Genomic DNA, 22578 nt, shown 5'->3' with positions numbered 1-22578 from the left:
CAGCCTATAAAACTTGTAGGAAGAAAATATAATACTTTATTATAAAGAACATGAAAGAAGGCCTAAATAAGTGGAGCTACTGATAGAAATAGTATTGTATCATCTCTCTTTCTTAATATTGATCTAGTAGTACTACAATAGTAACTACCTCATAGAATTGTTAGAATATATGAAAGATCTTAAAACAGTTTCTGAGACTTAGTAGGCTCCATAGTGTTTGCTATTATTGTTTTTATTATAAAATCCATATAACTCTAGTCAAAATTTCCATGGAAAAATTTGGCAAGCTCATCTTGAATTTCATGTGAAAGAATTAATGTGCAGAAATAGTCAAGTAAATCCCTCAAAATTCAATGAGGTGAGTCTTGACCTACCAGATGTCAAAATATAGTTAAGTAATTAAAATGCTATAGTATTGATAGAAGAATAGATAAATAGATAAATGAAAAAAATAGAGACTCCAGAAACAGACTCAATTACAGATAGGAATTTAATTTTGATAATGGTGGCATTTCAAATTAATGGGGTAAAAATTGTGTTAGGAAAGTTGGCTCTCTACTTGGGGAAAAAAATTATACCCCCTAACTCTCACCATCTGAAAAGTAAGTTCCAAGGAATCAAATAGTTAATATAATTTTTAGAAGGAAATATAGATGAATATTTTTATAACTAGGAAGCAAGGAAGAGGTTGGGAGGGAGAAGGCTTCCTAAGTAAAATGAAACTCAGAACTTTTCTATGACAAAAAAAATCCTAAAAAAAGTTGAAAGACAAATGACAAACTAGGAAAAAGATTTTGTGATCAAGGATTAATATCCAGAGTAATGAGCTCTTTATATAAACAATTTAAAAAATTTAACCGGCCGGGTGCGGTGGCTCATGCCTGTAATCCCAGCACTTTGGGAGGCCGAGGCAGGCAGATCACAAGGTCAGGAAATCGAGACCATCCTGGCTAACACGGTGAAACCCTGTCTCTACTAAAAATACAAAAAATTAGCCGGGCGTGGTGTCGGGTGCCTGTGGTCCCAGCTACTCGGGAGGCTGAGGCAGGAGAACTGCGTGAACCCGGGAGGCGGAGCTTGCAGTGAGCCGAGATCGTGCCACTGCACTCCAACCTGGGCGACAGAGCGAGACTCTGTCTCAAAAAAAAAAAAAAAAAAAAAAATTTTAACCATCTTAAAAAAAATGAGAAAAGGCTATGAATGGGAAGTAGTTTATGTGGCTAATAAATATATGAGATAATAACCACATGGAAGGCTGGGCGAGGTGGCTAATCCCAGCACTTTGGGAGGCCGAGGCGGGAAATTACGAGGTCAGGAGTTCGAGACCAGCCTGGCCAACATAGTGAAACCCCGTCTCTACTAAAAATACAACAATTAGCTGGGCATGGTGGCGCGTGCCTGCAGTCCCAGCTACTCGGGAGGCTGAGGCAGGAGAATTGCTTGAGCCTGGGAGGCGGAGGTTGCAGTGAGCCGAGATCGCTCCACTGCAGTCTAGTCTGGGCGACAGAGCGGGACTCTGTCTCAAAAAAAAAAAAAAAAAAAAAAAAAAAAAAAAAATCCACATGGAATTGCAGGGGACCCAGGATAGCCAAGGCAATCCTGAAAAGAAGAACAAAGTAGGAGGACTCACACTTCCTGATTTTAAAACTTACTACAAAGCAATGGTAACCAAGACTGTGGTATCGGCACAAAGGTAGACATGTACATAAATGGAATAGAATTGAGATTCTAGAAATAAACCCATGCAACTATGGTCAACTGATATATGACAAAGTTGCCAAGACCATTCACTGGGGAAAGAATAATATTTTCAACAAATGGTACAGGGGGCAGCTGGATAACATGCAAAAGAATGAAGTTAGAGTCTTACCTCACACCATACAAAAGTTAAAATAGATCAAAGACCTAAATGTAAAAGCTAAAGCTGTAAAATCTCTTAGATGAAAACATAGCAGTAATGTTTTCCATGACCTCAGATTGATTAATTGATTGAATTTTACTGATGAGCTATCAAATTGGATCCATGACCTCGGATTTAGCAAAAGATTCTTAGATATGTCACCATAGCATAGCAACAAAAGAAAAAATAATTTGAATTCATAAAAATTAAAAGCTTTATTTATTTTTAAGAGGAAGGGTCTCACTCTGTTGCCCAGGCTGGAGTGCAGTGGTACGATCATGGCTCACTGTAACCTCAAACTCCTGAGCTCTAGTGATCTTCCAACCTTAACCTCCCAAGTAACAAGGACTGCAGGTGTGTGACGTCACATCCAGCTTTTTTTTTTTTTTTTTTTTTTTTTAAGAGATGGGTTTTGCTATGGAGCCCAGGCTGGTCTCAACATCTTGGCCTCAACTGATCCTCCCACCTCAGCCTCCCAAAGTATTGGGATTATAGGCATGAGCCACCACCACTCCTGGCCTAAAAGCTTAAAATACTTGAAAGGACACTATCGAGAAAGCAGGTAGATCACTTGAGTCCTGGAGTTGAAGACCAGCTTGGGGCACTATAGCTGGACAACATCTCTACAAACAATTTGAAAAATTAGCCAGGCATAGTGGCACACACCTGTAGTCCCAGCTGCTCGAGAGGTTCAGGTGGGAGGGTCATTTGGACCTGGAAGCATCGCTTGCAGTGAGCTGAGATCGTGCCACTGCACCACTCCAGCCTGGGTAACAGAGTAAGACCTTGTCCAAAAAAAAAAAAAAAAGAAAGTGATAAGACAACCCACAGAGGGAGAGATATTTGCAAATTATATATCTTGTAAGTGACTTGTATCTAGAATATATAAAGAACTTTAATAATAAATAACTTTATAATAATAAGAAAAAATATCTCAATTAAAAAATGGACAAATAATCTAATAGATATGCCTCCAAGGAAGATACACAAATGACCAATAAGCACCTGAAAAGATATTCAACATCAATTGTCATCAGCGAAATGCAATGAAAACCGTAATGAGACACCACTGTGTACCCACTAGGATGACTAGAACCAAATAGTCAAATAATGACAAGTATTGGTGAGAGTGTGGTGAAATTGGAGCTCTCATATACTGCTGGTAAAAATGTAAGATGGGGCAGCCGCTGAAAAACAGTCTGGCAGTTCCTCAAACAATTAAGCATAGAGTTACCATATGATCCAGCAATTCTACTCCCATAAATGAAAACGTATGTCCATACCAGCAATTCTACTCCTAGGTATACTGAAGATAAATGAAAACACGTGTCCATACAACACTTACACAAAAATGTTAATGGCAGCATTATTCATAATAACCAAAGTTGGACACAACCCAGATGTTCATCAGCTTATGGATAATCAAAATGTGTATCCATACAATGGAATATTGTTTAGCCATAAAAAGGAATGAAATACTGATTCATGCTACAGTTTGGATGAGCCTTGAAAACAGATGCTAAGAGAAGTCAGTCACAGAAGTCTACATATTATATGATTCTATTTATTTGAAAGTCCAGAATAGGGAAATCTCTGGAGTGGGAAAGTAGGTTGGTGGTTGCTTAGGGATAGGAGGAGGGGGGGTAAGAGGTTGAGGAGCAATAGCTAGAGGATACAGGACTTCTTTTTTTTTCTTTTTTTTTTGAGACAGTGTCTCACTCTGTCACCCAGGCTGGAGTGCAGTGGCGCAATCTTGTCTCACTGCAACCTCCGCCTCCTGGGCTTAAGTGATGCTCCCACCCCAGACTCCCAAGTAGCTGGGACTACAGGCCCACACCACACCTGGCTAATTTCTAATTTTTTGTATTTTTGCTAGAGATAGGGTTTCACCATGCTTCTCAGGCTGGTCTCAAACTCCTGAGCTGAAGTGATCCACCTGATTCAGCCTCCCATAAGTGCTGGGATTACAGGTGTGAGCCACCGTGCCTGAACCCAGGGCTTCTTTTTGAGATGATGGAAATTTTGTAAAATTGACTGTGGTGATGGTTTCACTTATCTATGACTATAATTTTTTAAAAAGTACCTTTGAAATTATATACTTTTAAATTTAATTAATTAATTTATTTTTCCAAAGACAGGATCTCTCTCTATTGCCCAGGCTGGAGTGTACTGGTGCGATCTCAACTCACTACAACCTCCACCTTTCGGGTTAAAGGGATTCTCGTGCCTCAGCCTCCTCAGGGGCTGGGACTATGGGCACACAGCACCAAGCCTGGCCAATTTTTTTGTATTTTTAGTAGAGACAGGGTTTTGCCATGTTGGCCAGGGTGGTCTCGAACTCCTGACCTCAAGTGACCTACCTGCCTTGATCTCCCAAAGTGCTGGGATTACAAGAGTGAGCCACTGTGTCCAGCCTGAAATTATATACTTTAAATGGACAAATTGTATGGTACGTGAATTATATCTCAGTATAGCTGTTTTAACATTAAAAAAAAATTTAAAACACATGAGAAACTTCTCAGATTTCATTGTTAATTAGCAAAATGCAAATTGAAACTGTTTTTTTTTTTCCAGTTCTTTAACAGAAATTTAAAAATTAGTTCTTTTTTTTTCCCTTGAACCAAAAGAATTAGTTCTTTGAAGCATGGATATTGATATGGAATTGGGGAAATGGGTGCACTTAACTGTCTTGTAAATGGGCAAAGCCTTTTCAGAAGGCGGTTTGGCAGAATTTATAAAAATATATGCAGATCATTTGGCTCCTAAGTTTTATTTCTTTCCTTATTCTAGCATATGTACAGAAAGATGTATGTACAAAAATGTTCTTTTATTCCTTGTTTATAGTAAAAAAAAATTAGGAAAAACCTAAATTGATATAAATGGGGGAATGGTTAGATATTCACAGTATGGAAATCTTTTGCTGTTATGAACAAAAGAAGTAGACCCAGGTCTGGGCATGATGGCTCGCTCCTGTAATCACAACACTTTGGAAGGCCAAGGCGGGAGGATTGCTTAAGGCCAGGAGTTTGAGACCAGTCTGGGAAACATAGCAAGACCCTGTCTCTAAAAAATAAATAAATAAAAACAAAATAGGTAGACTTACATAAACCTGTACTAACACTACACAAGAACATTCTATAAGAATATTGTAAGTAGAAAGAAAAACTCACTGAAGTACATATAATATGTCCTGATTTATGCTTTTAAAAATTCTGGAAGATGGCTGGGCGTGGTGGCTCACTCCTGTAATCCCACCACTTTGGGAGGCTGAGGCAGGCGGATCACGAGGTCAGGAGATCGAGACCATCCTGGCTAACACGGTGAAACCCCATCTCTACTAAAAATACAAAAAATTAGCTGGGCCTGGTGGCAGTGAGATTGCACCACTGCTGAGATCGCGCCAGCCGAGATCGCAGCTGAGATCATACCACTGCACTCCAGCCTGGGCGACAGAGCGAGACTCCATCTCAAAAAAAGAAAAAAAACATTCTGAAAGATATATGAAAAGTACATGTAAACACATAAGTATCTAGACAGTATTTTAGCAGGATATATTGTAGTTAGATTTTAATTTTTTTTCTCTTAACAATAAAAATATACTCTGTGTTACTAGATTACTTTAAGAAAATCAATTTGGGGCCGGGCACAGTGGCTCACACCTGTAATCCGAGCACTTTGGGAGGCTGAGGCGGGCGGATCACCTGAGGTCGGGAGTTCAAGACCAGCCTGACCAACGTGGAGAAACCCCATCTCTACTAAAAATACAAAATTAGCCGGGCATGGTGACGCGTGCCTGTAATCCCAGCTGCACAGGAGGCCGAGGCAGGAAAATCGCTTGAACCCGTGAGGTGGAGGTTGCGGTGAGCCGAGATTGCACCATTGCACTCCAGCCTGGGCAACAAGAGTGAAACTCTGTCTCAAAAAAAAAGGAAGGAAGGGAAAAGAAAAGAGGAAGGAGAAAAAATAAAAGAAAAGAGAAAGGAGAAAAAAGAAAATAAAAGAGAAGAGAAAAGAAAAGAAAATCAATCTGGGCTGGGCCCGGTGGCTCACGCCTACAATCCCAGCACTTTGGGAGACTGGGCAGATCACCTGAGGTCAGGAATTCAAGACCAGCCTGGCCAACATGGTGAAACCCTGTCTCTACTAAAAATGCAAAAATTAGCTGGATGTGGTGGTGGGCGCTGTAATCCCAGCTACTTGGGAGGCTGAGGCATGACAATCGCTTAGACCTGGGAGGCAGAGGTTGTATTGAGTTGAGTTGATGCCACTGCACTCCAGCCTGGGCAACAAAGTGAGACTCTGTCTCAAAAAAAAAAAAAAAGAAAGAAAGAAAATCAGTTTGAAGAAAAATGCTGTAGTATACCTGATATTGGATGGAGCTTTGGTTTGAAAGTTAGGAACCCACAGCATTAGTTCTGCTATTGTCATAGACTTAAGCCCTCTCAAGTTGTTTAGGTTTCATTTGTCTCATATAACTCGGTGTTAGGAAGCAGTATTAGGACCATGTTGTTCCCCATTGTCACTTCCTGAGCATTATTTCCTATACTGTCTTATAAAAATAAAATACCACTGCTCCTTTGATTCTCATGCCACCTTAACCCCCTCATTCATCAAAGACTTAGCTCACAACTTACTCTCTGTCTCATTTTGCTATCAAATCATCCAACATTCACTTGGGTGACTGTTCCTGAAAATGTTTCTCATTTTGGGTGATTTTTCCCTCCACCTTGCTCTGTCACCTATTTCCACAGTTATACCAGTGACACAAATATCACCTATATCTGCTCCTCCTCTAATGCATCTGGCTTTTTGGCCATAATGTGGAGTTGCTAGTTCAATCACTGCTATTATAACCAGTTCTAATTGGGACTTCCAATTCTTTTTCCCATTTACTTCTTTATAATTCATCAGCTTTCCTTCTTGTCTTGCTTAGATTCTGTTTACTTTAATAACACTTTCCCTAAACCCTAATCTCCTTTCCTCTCTGAAATTTTTGAACTTATCTGGCAACGTCCTAACTGGATGAACCTAACTCTGGTTTCTCTGTAGTTACACCTAAGTGGATGAAAATCATCAAATAGTATATACATTTTTATCACTTTACATTCATGGTCACCAAATTCAAATAGATCCTTTCCATTGTCTGGAAACCCAGTCGTATGTCCCTGGCTAACTCACTCATTTCTCTGGAATGATCATTTCATACTTCTGTATGCTCCTCACCCTTCTGACCATTCTACTTCCTCCCTTTTTCTGAATAGTCGATATCACCTCCTACTGCTTTGCTTCCTACTCCACAACCACTCTGATCTGGCTTTTGTGTTTATCACTGCACCAAAAAAACACTTTTAACAAGTGCTTTAACATGAGACTTGTGAAAGTCTCTAGTGCCCTGTAGGTTGTTAAATTTAGAGTTGGTATAATAAAATGGTTCAGAATTATGCTCTGGAGCCAGACTGATTGGATTTGAATGCTGGCTCCATAGTTTTTAGCCATGTGACCTTGGGCATGTTACTTAATCTTCTAAAAATGATGATGATGATAATAATAGTAATATTTATCTTATTAGCTTGCCAGGAGGATTTAATGAATATTAATTCATTAACATTCATTATATGGGGCAGTGTTTAATGAGTATTAATTTATTAATATTTAATATATGGGGCAGTGTTCCACCCATGTATAGTAAGCCCTTAATAAATATTAACTGATATTATCCTACCACTACCTCTGTTACTACTGTGATTACTACTACTTCACAGATAAGATAGAAAACAGAGAAATTAGATGGGAATTTCTTATTTGTTATTACTTTTTTGAGACAAGGTCCCTCTTTGTCACTCAGACTGAAGTGCAGTGTCGCACTGCAAGGCTTGGCTCACTGCAAGCAATGCCTTTGGGGCTCAAGTGATCCTCCCATCTCAGCCTCCCAAGTAGCTGGGACTATAGGTGCGTGCCATCATGCCTGGCTAATTTTTGTATTTTTTGTAGAGATGGAGTTTCACCATGTTGCCCAGGCTCAATTTTTATCTCTAAACCACTCTACCTATGTCTGAGGCATTCTCTTTTCCTTCCCTCCTATTGCAGTGGAGAGTTTTTGCCATTTAAGGCTAATCCTTCTGTCTTTATTTTGGAGCCTTTCTGTTTAATCTCACGCTATCCAACCTTATTTGCCAACCTTTTCTTTTTATGTGAATGCTTCTAAATATAATTAAACATGCTCAAGTCTCTTTCATTTTACAATAACAACACTTTATGGCCCCTTCCTGGCTTACATCTATCACTCTGTCTCTTTCCTCCCTTTCTTAGCCATATTTTTCAAGACTTATCAATGCTCTCATTTCCTTTCACTCTTCATTCCATTCTTAATCTTGCTCTTGCCCAATTACTGCACTGAAACATTTCAAGCTCAGGTCCTCCGTGACCTTTACATTGCTAATTCTGACATTTCCTTTCTTCAGCTTACTTGACTGTTAGCAACATCAACCACTCTTTCTTGAAACGCTTTCATCCTATGGCTTCCATGATAAATTTGTTTTTCTTTTCTCTTCTCTGGTTATACCACCTTTGTTCACTCAGCCTTTCCTACATGGTTTTTAAATGCTAGAATTTCTCGTAGCTTTGTGGTAGGCTGTCTTTTCACACTACTCTCTTGCCAGGTCTTGTCCACATGCCCAGCTTCAAATAGACCAGAAAAAATATTGGCTGCTATCACCAGTATTATGATATTCTTCAACCTTTCCCTTCCTTAGAGGACTTTTGGGAAGACACATGGGGATATATTTAAAATTTGAGTTTTTTGAAAGAAAGGATGGCATTATAACTTATAGTATTCCATTGAAATTAATCTAGATCTAAAATATAAGAAAACCCAATCCTTTTAGTCAGATATATTAAAATGACATATTGGAAGAAAAAAAGTTGTTGATACTAGTGTGTCTAAAGTTACTATCCCATGAGTTAGCGATTATGAGAATGTCCAAATTCAGCAATAATTAAATACTGTACATGCACCGAAGAAAATCATGATAGCAATGGTAGTAGGAATAACAATGGCACTGGCGAGAATACAGCATAGTCCTAACATAAATATTTTCTTTTTTACTTTTGAGATGGAGTTTTGCGCTGTCGCCCCAGCTGGAGTGCAGTGGCACAATCTCAGCTCACTGTAACCTCCACCTCCCGGACTCAAGCAATTCTCCCACCTCAGCCTCCCGAGTAGCTGGGACTACAGGCGTGTGCCACCACACCCAGCTAAAAAGTATTTTCTATATGTTTGATTTTTTTAGGAGACAGTATGCCAAATTCCTTAAATTTGGCAGATTCTCATAGTATATGATCTCATGCTCTGAAAGAGAGAAATAGACCTCTGGAAAAATGGATAATTCTCAGCTAGTGCATTACACACATATGCATACAGACATTAGAAACAAAAGAAGCAAAAACGAAAACCCAAGGACAAACTGATTCTGATGTCATTATTTCCACAGCAGACAGCTGGGATTTTTACATATGTGACATTAACTTAGAAAACTTAGCAAATGGAAAGCTCCTACTTCATCCTGACTGTCATGTTAGTGTTCCCTGGGGGCTGTGATCTGAATCTTCACTGGACTGTCTTCGTTATTATAGCATTCATTGATTTTGATGATATTAAATTGCCTTTTGGAAAATATTCACTATTTAGTTGTTGGAGTCCCTTCCTCCTTTAACCTGTTCTCCCAAAACAGCTTTGATTTTTTTGAGACAGTATGCCAGGCATGCTGGTTAGCCTAGCATTAGTAGACACAAGGAACCTTCTGTCAGAGGGATTGTTGTATCTGGCACAGGATCATTTGGGCACAGTATCATAGCTTGCCTGGCAGAAGTCTAAGCAAAGGGGCACAACACTCATGGCAAGTTGAGAGTGGCAAGGGTAATGTCTTATGTTGCCCAAGTAACTCTGTTTTAGTTAGAATCCTGACTAGCTGAAAAAGCATACTTCTCTCAATGGCCTTGGTGAAGCCTTTTGATGATTATTTCCATAAGAGTTTAAGAGAAGGCTCAGAAAAGGGCTTTCATTCTGTTAACTTCTTGCTTTTTGCTATGTACATTGTTATATTGGTGGAAATTTCACATTTCATTATTTTATTTCCTTTTCCCCTCACTACTAAACATTTATTTATTTTTTTTGTAAATTGAGGTGGGAGATGAGCTTTTGAATCTCTAAAACCTAGTGTTGTGATTATCAATGTGTGGATTCTAAGATATCTGCTACCAACTAATAATAGCACCAAGACAACCTCTGGATGCTCACTGAATATGCCTGGGGATGGATATTAACATGGTAAATTTTACTCAAAATAGGATATTAGAAATTATTTACATATTTAATTATATTCACATTTGTTATATAACTAGGAGATTTCTTTTCTTTTGACAGGGTCTCGCTCTGTCACCTAGGGCTGGAGTGTAGTTGTGCGTACATGGCTTACTGCAGCCTCATTTTCCTGGGCCTAAGCGATCCCCCTGCCTTAGCCTCCTGTGTAGCTGGGACCACAGGCATGTGTTAGCATGCCCAGCAAATTTTTGAATTTTTTGTAGACATGAGGTCTCATTTTGTTGTCCAAGCTGGTCTCAAACAATCCTCCCTCCTTACCTTCTTAAAATGCTGGGATTACAGGTGTGAGCCACCGCACCTAGCCTGATTTCTTTTTTTTTTTTTTTTTTGAGACGGAGTCTTGCTCTGTCGCCCAGGCTGGAGTGCAATGGCGCAATCTTGGCTCACTGCAAGCTCCACCTGCTGGGTTCAAGCCATTCTCCTGCCTTAGCCTCCTGAGTAGCTGGGACTACAGGCACCCACCACCATGCCTGGCTAATTTTTTGTGTTTTTAGTAGAGACGGGGTTTCACCGTGTTAACCAGGATGGTCTTGATCTCCTGACCTCGTGATTCGCCTGCCTCAGCCTCCCAAAGTGCTGGGATTACAGGCGTGAGCCACTGCGCATGGCCGATATTTTTTTTTCCTTGGTGATGGATTAAAAAGATCTTATTTCATTTATTTTTTATAATTTCAACTTCTAGATTCAGGGGGTACATGTACAAGTTTGTTAATGGGTATATCGTGTGATGCTGAAGTTTGGGGTATGATTGATCCCATCACCCAGTTAGCAAGTGTAGTACCAATAGTTTTTCATCCCTAGCCCCTCTCCCTTTCTCTCTCCCTCCCTCTCTGCTCTAGTAGTCCCCAGTGTCTACTGTTGCCATCTTTATGTCCATGAATACCCAATGTTTAGCTTGTACTTATAAGTGAGAACATGCAGAATTTGTTTTCTGTTCCTGCGTTAATTTACTTAGGATAATGGCCTCCAGCTGCATCCATGTTACTGGAAAGCACATGATTTTGTTACTTTTTATGGCACATAACTAGGAGATTTCTGTCCTCGTTATTAATGTATTAGCTTGCTTTCTGTATTGTTAATATCATCAAGTAAATACATGCTTTGTGTGTGTAGAGCACTGTTCTGGGCCCTGGGGATACAATTAGTAAGTCATAGACTCTGCATACAAGGAGTCTTGCTGAGAATTTGACCTATCAAAGATAACTACAATAAAATCCAATATACTACAATAGGTAATGGGAAACTGGTGGTAGTGGCTAGTATCTGCTAGGATGAGAAGAATAGTCAAGGCAGGGTTCATAGTGAAGGTAATGTTTAAACTAAGTCTTTCAGACCATGTAGAAGCTCTAAGCAGATTAAACTAAGTCTTTCAGACCATGTAGAAGCTCTAAGCAGGAAAATGCATTCCAGGCAGAGGAAACAGCGTGTGTAAATATATGAGGGCATGTGAAAGTGTGGCACACTTGCAGAATTGTTAGAGATTGTTATGGAAATGGTTTATAATAGCTAACAGCAATATGCATGAGCAGTTAAGTTGTGCCAGACACTGTTCCAACTGCTGTGTCCATGTAAAGATATGTAATCTTCATAATAATACTAAGAAAGAAATATTACTGTTATTCCCATTTTATAGATGGGGTAACTGAGGCAGAAAGAAGTTAAGTAACTTATACAAGGTCTTATAGCTATTAAGTTCGACAGCTGACATTTGAATTCAAACTTTCTGGCCAATGCACTAAATCAGGGGTCAGCAAACTGTAGCTCATGGGCCAAATCCAGCCCACTGCCTGTTTTTGTACAACCTATAAGCTAAAAATAGTTTTGCACTTTTAATTAGCTGAAAAAGAAGTAAAATATTTTGTGATATGTGCAACTTATATGAAATTCAGATTTTTAGTGTCCATAAAATTGTACTGGAACCCAGCTATAGTCATTGGTTTAGTATTGTCTATAGCTGCCTTTACATTATAGTGACAGAGTTGAATGTTTGCAAGAGACTATGATCTGCAAAGCTTAAAGTAATTCTTTCTTTTTTCTCTTGTTTTTTTAGAGACAGGGTCAGGCTCTGTCACCCACGCTGGAGTATAATGGCACAATCATACCTCACTGCAGTTTTGACCTCCTGGGCTTAAGCAAGTTTTTCATCTCAGTCTCCCGAGTAGCTAGGACTACAGTTGTCCACCACCATGCCTGGCTAATTTTAAATTTTTTTTTTTTTTTTGTAGAGATAGATTCTCACCACGTTGCCCAGGCTGGTCTTGGACTCCTGCCCTCAAGCAATTCATTCACCTTGGTCTCCAAATAAAGGACTTTCTCTTTGGCTCTTTACAGAGAAAGTTTGCTCTAAATCAATGCACTGTACTGCCTCACAGTATATTTTGTTTTATTAATTAACACAAAGAATATCATACGTTAATAGCAATACTTGGACTTATGTACTAGTTATCTTTTTAAAAAATCTGTTTTCATATTTGTCATCTTGTGTCCTCACATCAACCCTGAAATAAAAAGAAGGTTAAATTTGGTGTTTTTCTTGTATAGCTAAGAAACTTAGCTGTGGAAAGATTAGGATGGGCTGTGACATTAACGTCAGACTCTTTTGTCTGTACAGCATCTTATAACATCCTCCATTCTGTTCTGAAATTTCTCCTCTACCTCTGTCCTACATAACAGTTGTTCAGAGTTTGGGCTTGAGGACACTCTATAAATGAGACAGTTGAGACAGATTGAAAGCAAGGTAACACACACTCTTTCCTTAACCTTCGGTGCCTCTGTGACAGCATCTGAAATTTTCTGTCTTGGCAAGCTTCACCTAATTCTGAGCACCCTGCTAGCAAAGTGCTCTGGGAGGCTGGGATTTGATTGCAGATAAGTAAGCACTTACCATTAAAGGAGACAGGGCGTTTCTCATTTTCATTTCCATAAAGGGATGCCATTGCTTTGCCAGGCTATGTGGAAAGTCTTTGCCTTAACAGTGAATCTTGAGTCCTCTTTCAGGTTTTTACCAGTCCATATTCTACTTTTGGAACATGAGGTTTCTACCTTTTTGCTATTCCTGATCTTTTCCTGGACTTAGGAATGCCTTCTCTTACCAACCAAATCATGGAAGCTTTTCTTGTTACCTTGGTACTACCACTAAGCTAGTTGGGGAGAGTGGAATCTAACTCTTCTATTTGTGACCTCAAGGGATGTTTGTGTTATTTATTGGTTTGTATTTTTCATTCTACTTCCCTTCTTCTAGGACATAGCAGTCTGAAGTTTGAACTACAGGCCATGTTTTGTTGTATCATTATGCTTGATGCTTTCAGGAAAAAACCAAGTTGTTTAGATTTCTAAAGTCTTAATCTCTAGTGTGTCTTCTGTTTTCAGCCTCAGTAGTGAATTTGTATTATCAGATATACAAAATTGATTATACCCAGATTTGGACTGTTAAGGCCTAGCAGAAACAAGATGCAGCTTTAAGAGAGGTCAACTATGTTTCTGCTCATAGCCAGCACTTCCTTGGCCTCGGACAGTGCTGAGGTCAGAGCAATGTAGAAAAACAATTTTCTGTCCAAGGGGTCAGATGCCTGAGAGATGCAACTGAAACACCTACAATGAGGGGTAACATATACAGACATTTGTCAAAACTTAGTGAATGTATACCTAAGATTCATGCTTTTCACTGTATGTAAATTTTACTTCAAAAGAAAAATAATACTGTAAAGAGGTATTGAACTCTAGTTTATAGTTAAGTATTTGGAGAAATTATTACTAATGTCTGAAATGGGATGAATGGATGAAGGGATGGATACATGACAAAGCAAATACAACATTAATAGTGGACGATAGCTTGTGTGGGTATATGGGGGGATCACTGTGAACTTCTTTCAACTTTTCTGTGTTTGAACGTCTTCATAATAAAAATTTTTGGGAAAATAAGAAAGTAAAGGGGATGGGCAGGTAATACAAATTAATAAAGCAGGCTTGGTTTCACACAGTAGAGAGAGATGGGGCCTGGGGCACTGAGAAACGCATGTTCTGCCTAAAGAAGGCAGCTGCCACTCAACTCCAACCAGTTGTTACTTTGTGGGAATCTGGCCCCAGTGTTGTAAGGTAATCTAATTTTTAAAAAGGAGTTTCAAATATAGAATTTTTGTATGCAAAAAATCTTTAATTTTAAAATACCATATGGGCCAAACAGTATATTTTTAATTTACCAACTCATTTTCTATTCCAAAGATTTCAATTTTTGAGAAAAAATTGGGGGTGTTCTCTTGAGTTGTAAAGTTACCATTGTTATCACTAACACGTGCCTTTAAAGAGATTTCTGCTGTAGCTGAGACCTTATACTGTAACCTCAATTCCCCTGTTGTGTGGGCTGCTGTACAATAATGCCTTGCCAGGCCCATGCCATGGTATTCATGACACTGACCCAACCAGGACTTTGCTGTGGGGCAGGGAACAGCTGTGAGGCTGGGCTGGTTGGCACTGATTTCTCTAGGCTTACTTCAGGATTATTTAATATGGAAAGGGCAACAGTACTTGTTAGTTTGCTGCTCAAATATAGTTCCTGAGTGTAAGTCACTTAGGCTTTAAGAGAAATTAGCACTAGTTGGGAATCAGAAACAGAAAAGACTTCTAAGACTTCCTTATATTCCCTGTTTTGTCTAAGTGGTATCAAAATTCACCCACGGTCCTAAGCTCTTAACAATCTCCATGTTATCCTTTCTCACCACTGACATTCTAATAAGTGACCCTGTTCTGTTCATTCTACCTCAGGGGTACTTCTCAAATCCATGTCCTCCCCAGTGTCTTAGCTGCCAGTACCTTATTTCAAGACCTCACCCTCTCTAGCCTGGATCACAATTTCCTCACTGGTGTGTCTCATGAGTTTTTCCCTCCCAGTGGTTCAATCTTCATATTCCTACTGCAATTATCATTCTAAGATGCAATTTTGATAGTATCACTCTCTGGTTTAAAAACCTCAATACCTCCCTGTTGTCTTCAGGATAAAGGTGAAACTCTTTATCATGGATGGGATATAGGGACCTTCATGGCTGTCAACATACCGTACCAGCCACAATTCCTTCTATTTTCCACTAGCCTATAGGGTAAAGTTCCATTTTCTCAGTATGGCAGATGAAGCCCTACTTAAATTTCTATGCATGCCTCCACCCCCTGTTTAGTCTATGCATGCATAGAATTCTCACTATTCCAAAAAATGGACATTTTCTGTTTCCTCCAGACCTTTGCCTATGTTATTCTCTTTGCTTCAGATTCTCTTCATCGCTGCTGTTTCAGTGTTCTCTTTCTTCTTTATAACTCAGGTAAATAATTTTTTTATTTTTATTTTTTTAATTTTTATTATAATTTTTTTGAGGCGGAGTCTCACTCTGTTGCCCAGGCTGGAGTGCAGTGGCGTGTCTTGGCTCATTGCAGCTCCACCTCCCAGCTTCAAGGGGTTCTCCTGCCTCAGCCTCCGGAGTAGCTGGGACTGCAGGCGTGTGCCACCACGCCCGGCTAACTGTTTGTATTTTTTTAGTAGAGACGGGGTTTCACTGTGTTAGCCAGGATGGTCTTGATCTCCTGACCTCATGATCCGCCCACCTTGGTCTCCCAGAGTGCTGGGATTACAGGCGTGAGCCACCACACCCAGCCCAAATAATGTTTATACTGGGAGGTTTTTCCTGTAGCCCCTCGACCAAGTTAGCAACTTCTTACTCTGCACTACAACACTTTGTACTTATCTCTCATTTTATATTAGAGATTATTTCTGTTGCATTGTATCATTTACATGTCTCTTTCCACCACTAAATGGTAAAGTCTTAATCATTTTTTATTACTACATCTCCGCCTGAGGACCATGTCTGGAATAGTACAGGCCTTAGTAAATATTTGTTACATGAATAAATGGAAATGCACATTACAGTCAGGGAACACTGATTACTGAGACAAATTCTTAACCTGTTCTTTGGTAATGTGTGTCAGTGTCAGATCAGAACTTTATCTTCTTAGATTTTCTGCTTGTGCTAACAATTTGACTTGATGGACCCGCAGCAGCCAGTGACTCTGTTATGGTAAAACACAGTCTAAAGCCCCTCAACTTCCTTTACCAGCTATAGGAGTCAGCTGTAGGAGCCCTGGCCCATTGTTTTCCTTTCCTCTAATCCTAACTTAAATTATCTTTTATCTCTTATGAATGAAACCTGACTGTGATCTGTTTACATGTACAGGAACTTACATAGAGTTTATATTTATATTTAAGTATAACATTACTTACGTAGAACTATATTTATGTTTAAGTATATCATTTTTGCTCTTGTGTAGAAAGGAGGGTCCCTTGTTAACTCTGGAGATTATACAAGGGTAATATAATAATAGCAGCTAACACATAACATTTAACTGTGTGCCAGGCTTGAAGTGTTTTTATGTACGTTAGCTCATTTAATCCTCATTGTAACTCCATGAAGTAGTTCTTATGATTGGTATGATAATTTAACAGATGAGGAACCTGAAGCAGACAGAAATAACTTGTTCCAAGAACACAAAACTACTTAACTGGTAGACATGGGATTTGAACTCAAGAAGTCTTATTTCATAGTCTCCTCTTAACTGTATACTGTACTGCGTAGGGTTATATAACTGCTTTCTCTCGTGTCTTCTACCATGTAGTACTCTACCTGTGGGAGGACATGACGATAAGTGTTATGGACTAATAATATATTATTAGCTTTGACTATATAAAATGCTTGATTAAAATATGCTGGGAAAATAATAACCTTTTATTTAATATCTCCTTTTAGGGATAATATTTGGTGTGCTGATTTATACTTTCTGCAGATTTAAACTGCCTGTAATTTCTTTGTGGCATTCACTCCTTACTCAACTCAGATCCCAGAATTGCCTTCCTTCTTTTCCCCAGGCTTACTTGACAGCTATGGAGCATTGCCCATGCCATAGCTTTCAGGTTGTGCTCTTGTGGCTTGTGAAACACTTGTTTATGGGCACAGAGTGATCTGGAGTTAAATAGAAAAATCCCTCTCCATGGGACAACAATTTACTCTACATGCCAACTTGGCAGCAGGGTAGACCATTGGGGGGCTGTGATTAAGACAGGTAGCCAAGAGAGGAAGGCGGTTTCTAATCCAGACTCACGCTAATAAACAGAGTGGTAACCAAAGCAGTTTAATGAGATCTTTGTGTTTTGCATTTAGTCTAGTTAGGAGTAACCAACTCAAATTGACCAATTGGCCACATTCCTTATATAAAATTATTGTAGGGGTAGACTAATATCAGTTTACACTGTATATACTAAAATAAAGCTATTTTTAGGGAGATGGTATTAAGCATTGAAAATGTTCCATGAACCAAGTAGTTTCTTGACCCTGGCCATGAACTCTATTTCGGACACCTCTAAAGTGGTAGGTAGAAAGCATTTAGGTGGTTCTGTGACTGAATATATGACCTTAAATAAGAATCATTTAACTTTTCCAAGGCTGAGTTTCTTCATCTGTAACATGAAAAGTCCTAATGCTTATCACTCCAGCTTCCATATTCTTTTTTTCTTTTACTGTTTTGTTATAATAGACTTTTTCCAAGGAATGTCTTTGATCAAGTCTGTAAAGGTGTATTCATTCCATTATTTAGTGTGTCTCAGCTCTTATGTACAGAATTTGTAAGAAGGCAATTTCAACAGGACTTTCTTATATTCAAGTGTCAGAGTTACTCAGCTATCTCACCTTTGATCTGAAAGAAAGTCATACTTGGGATTTTTATCACAATTAGTAGGCCACATTTATTGTTCCTCAAAATTAGAATGATCAGTGAGTAACAAAGTAGAGATTTGGAGACTGGAACATACAGCTTCTGTTTGAAGATGACTCATGAGCTTTGAGAAAATGCAGATTTCGTTTTCTGAGCTCTTCATCTTCTTTCTCCTCAACTTTCAAAAAACATGATTTGATGATAAGCGATCAGACATGTATAACCATAGTGCAAAAGTTGCCAAGTTGTAAGACAGCTGAATGAGTTTTTCTTCATTTAGGTGAATAAAAGCATGGGGAATAGAGAAGATTGAGGGAAACATTATTTGAAGCGAAGGGCTTATTAGAATCCAAATTGAACACATTTTTGAAATGTAAGTACTGTTAACCCTTAGGCAATATGATACTTGCTTTTAATTGAAGGGAGATGTTCTCTGGTCCCAACTTGTAAACATTTGCAGTCTTGAGGTAATATGCCAGTTTACTGAGAACAAAATCTTAATCAGTATGACACTTCATGGAAAATTCTTTACTTCTGCTCTCTCGACTGTCTCTCTTGAAAGGGTACAGATCTGTGTCCAGAGCCTGCCTGACCACTGAGTACATAATCAGATATAGTTCTCACCATTTGAGAGCCAAACTGTCTCTGCCAGTGGGGTTATGAGTCTTTCCCACAGGGCAGACAGTTGCTGGTGTCACCTGTCATGTTGGAGCAGACTGCTGTGATGATTTCCACTTAAGCAGTAGTTATATTATGTCATGATTGGAATGAAGAGACAGGTACTTGGAAGGATTGACTCAAGCTCTGGATCAGTCAATCTTAACTACTAATAGGTTAAAATAAAGCCTTCCTGTAGTGATGATCTCCTGATGGTGGTGATTGCCAGATTTACTGAGTCCTTTATCACCTTTAATTTATTTGTACTAATGGCTGTCCGTATCCATGGGTTCTGCATCCATGGAGTCAACCAACTGCAGATTGGAAATATTTGGGAAAAATAAAAAATAAAAATTTAATATTAATAAAAATAATACAGATAAAAACAGTATAGTATAATGACTATTTACATAGTATTTACATTGTTTTAGGCATTTTAAATAATCTAGAGATGATTTAAAGTATCTGGAAGGATGTGCATAGGTTATATGCAAATATTATACCATTTTATTTAAGGAACTTGACCCTCAGTGGATTTTGATATCTGCAGGGGGTCTTGCAACCAGTTCCCCACGGCTACTGAGGGACAGCTGTATAATTTCTTGGCATATGATTTCTTGGCCGCCTAGTTGGGGCAAGGGGACTTTGAGCTTAGAAATGTTGGGTTTCACAGGGACCTCATCAATTAGTATTTCTATCCCAGTTTCAGTCCTCAGCCAGAATACCTTCAGTAAAATGCCTCATGTGAGAACCATGATTAGTTCTTTCAGGGTTTTGCTATTTGAGCCAGAGATTGGTTAAACAGTTTCTAAAACTTTCTATTTAATGTAGTTGTCTTTTAAAAAGTCGTATGATAAGTTTATTGATCACTTTTCATCTATCAAAGAAGGGATCAGTTACAGCTGTGATTTTCAGTTACTAGTAAGGATTGAGGATATGGCAGACTCTCTAGGTTCTGATGCTGATTCCCTATTCTATGGCAAGTTTATTAGTTTCCTGTGGCTTCTGTAACAAATTAACACAAACTTGGTGGCGTAAAACAAAATTATTCGATCATTCTCCCACAGTTCTGGAGGCCAGAAGTTTAAAATCAAGGTGTTATCAGGACCACACTCCCTCTGGTATATATACATTGTATGTATATACCATATTTTACTTATCCATTCACCCATCAATGGGCTCTTCAATTGCTTCCACATTGTAGCTATTGCGCATAAGGCTGCTGTGAACATGGGTGTACACATATCTCTTTGAGAGACCCTGCTTTCAATTATTATTGTTTTCTTTTCTTTTTTTTTTTTTTTTTTTTGAGACAGGGTCTCATTCTGTCCCCCAGGCTGGACTACAGTCTCTGCTCACTGGAACCTCCACCTCCCGGGCTCAAGCAATTCTTGTGCCTCAGCCTCCTGAGTAGCTGGGATTACAGGCGCATGCCACCACACCCAGCTAATTTTTTGTATTTTTAGTAGAGACAAGGTTTCGCCATGTTGCCCAGGCTGGTCTTGAACTCCTGAGCTCAGGCAGTCCACTCGCCTCAGCCTACCAAAGTGCTAGAATTACAGGCATGAGCCATTACAACCAGCATCAATTATTTTGAGTTTATACCCAGAATTCTTCTGGATATATATTCAAAATCCTATTTTTGAATAGAAAATAGAAATGGTAATTCTATTTTTAATTTGTTGAGGCACTTCTATACTGTTTTCCATAGAGGCTATACCATTTTACATTACCCTGAGCAGTGCACAAGGATTTTAATCCCTTGCCAACATTTTTTTTTTTTTTGAGATGGTGTCTTGCTCTGTCATCAGGCTGGAGAGCAGTGGCGTGATCTCGGCTCACTGCAACCTCCGCCTCCTGGGTTCAAGCGATTCCCCTGCCTCAGCCTCCCAAGTAGCTGGGACTACAGGCACGCGCCACCATGCCCAGCTAATTTTTTGTATTTTAGTAGAGACGAGGTTTCACCATGTTGGCCAGGGTGGTCTCAATCTCCTGATCTCGTGATCCACCCACCTCACCCTCCCAAAGTGCTGAGATTACAGGCGTGACCCACCACGCCCAGTCAACACTTTTTAAATATTTCCTTGCATGCTAAAATTTTATTTTTATATTTCATTATTTATTTTTAGAGATGGGTCTTGCGTGTTGCCCAGCCTTGAGTGCAGTGGTGCTATCATAGCTCACTGCAGCCTCGATCACCTGGGCTCAAGCAATCCTCCCTCCTCAGCCTCCAAAATAACTAGGACTACAGGCCTATTTTGTTTTTTTTGATAATAGCCATCCTAATAGGTATGAGGTGCTATCTCATTGTAGTTTTGATTTTCATTTCCCTAATGATTAGTGACATTGAGCATTTTTTCATATGCTTATTGGCCATTTGTACATCTTTGGAGACATGTCCATTCAAATCTTTTTTGCCCATTTTTGAATCAGGTTGTTCTCGATATACTCTGGATATTAATCCCATACAGATATATGATGTGCAAATTTAAAAACTTTATTATGTACATATATTTTTGCTTATAAAAAATATGGAATGCTTCATGAATTTGCTTGTCATCCTTATGTAGGGGCCATGCCAATCTCTGTATTGTTCCAATTTTAGTATATGTACTGCCGAACTAAGCATTGATTTTCAAATCAAATATTTTCTCCCACTCTATGACCAATTTAGTGATAAGCATACTTATGAACTATTTGTAAATATGATGAATAATTATGAAACATTTTACATGGTAAAGAATGGGGTATAATTGTGGAAGTTGATAAACCTAAGAAAACATCATAGTATTTTTTGATATACTCTCTCAACAATTTTGTCCACATGATTTGTTGAAATCAAGGAAAGCGTGGGCTGAAAAATCCAAACAAGTATGTGTTAGGCTGCACTAAGCCCAGCTTCTAGTGTGACATATGCCCAGACACCTGGAGCTGGGTTTTATGGGGAAGAGAGTTGTTCTAAGGCCAAGGCAGGTAGTATTAGTGATATTCTGAGACACAACAGCAAGGTCAGCTCTGAAAGCTGGCACTTGCTAGTGGCAACAGTTGCAGGCTATTTTGGGAACCGAGGAGGCTTTGTTTTGTGAGGCCTTGTCTGCACTGCCAGATTTAACCCTGGCACTGATTGATATCAGCCACTTTTGCCTTTGATATGGAGAGAGCAGTATCAGGTACAGTAGTGAGATCACAGTGCTCTTTCCCCAGATTATTGGTAAAATCAATACCAGTTTTTCCTTGGAGATTGTCATTGCCAGACAAATGTGACATGCTGTTAGGAAGCTTTAATTTATTACCTGGCAGTTTTTCTAAATAGTTCCTTCATACTAGTAATTAAGTTATATCTCTGTTTCTTAAGGAGCTTAGAACACGTTGTTACTTTAGTAAAATTCGATGTGTCTTCAGGAATGCAAAATAGGAGGAAATGGACTTAAACTACATCAGAAGGAATCTGGGCCAAATGCAAAGAATTTCCTCATTATCATGGGTGACATCAAAAGCTTGTTTAGCCTGCTTCCCAAGAAAAGGAAAGACCTATCTCTCTGGAAGGTTTAGCATAGCTCTGTGTAGAGGCATGGTGTTGAAGTTCATGTCCCTGGAAACAGTTTTATAAGTGGGCGAATCTGCTCATCTACCATGCTTCAGTCGTGAATGAGTCAGCAGCACAGCTGCCGATGGAGTGGGCAGAAGGGCATCTAAATTTAGTCGTTATTCACTTGAGAAGATTTTCAGGAACTATGTGTCTCTCATCCATGCTTTAGTCTCTCATCCATGCTTTAGTCATATTCCTTCTTCTGGAGGCAAAAAAAAAAAAAAAAAGCAGGAGAACAGTCACTCCAAGGTGCTTCATGAGAGTGAGTGTCCTACAACTCTGTTGATTGGTCTTACCTACAAGAAT

At 39.1% G+C, this 22578-nt stretch overlaps 2 protein-coding genes and 1 non-coding gene across 19 annotated transcripts in view; 1 reads left to right on the top strand and 2 right to left on the bottom strand.

Moving 5' to 3' along the window:
* Positions 1–22578, bottom strand: part of SYT2 (synaptotagmin 2) — a 527556-nt gene that overhangs the window by 207730 nt on the left and 297248 nt on the right. The window lies entirely within an intron of this gene.
* Positions 1–22578, top strand: part of PPP1R12B (protein phosphatase 1 regulatory subunit 12B) — a 237618-nt gene that overhangs the window by 39773 nt on the left and 175267 nt on the right. The gene's annotated exons all lie outside the window — the stretch shown is intronic.
* Positions 21209–21312, bottom strand: LOC112130968 (U6 spliceosomal RNA). The gene has a single exon (XR_002913134.1). It is a non-coding gene; the product is annotated as a U6 spliceosomal RNA (small nuclear RNA).

Source organism: Pongo abelii, chromosome 1 (assembly GCF_028885655.2).
Source record: "Pongo abelii isolate AG06213 chromosome 1, NHGRI_mPonAbe1-v2.0_pri, whole genome shotgun sequence".
In the NCBI taxonomy this organism is placed as follows: Eukaryota; Metazoa; Chordata; class Mammalia; order Primates; family Hominidae; genus Pongo; species Pongo abelii.
Note: the sequence above shows the minus strand (reverse complement) of the source record. Positions and strands in the feature narration are given on the sequence as shown.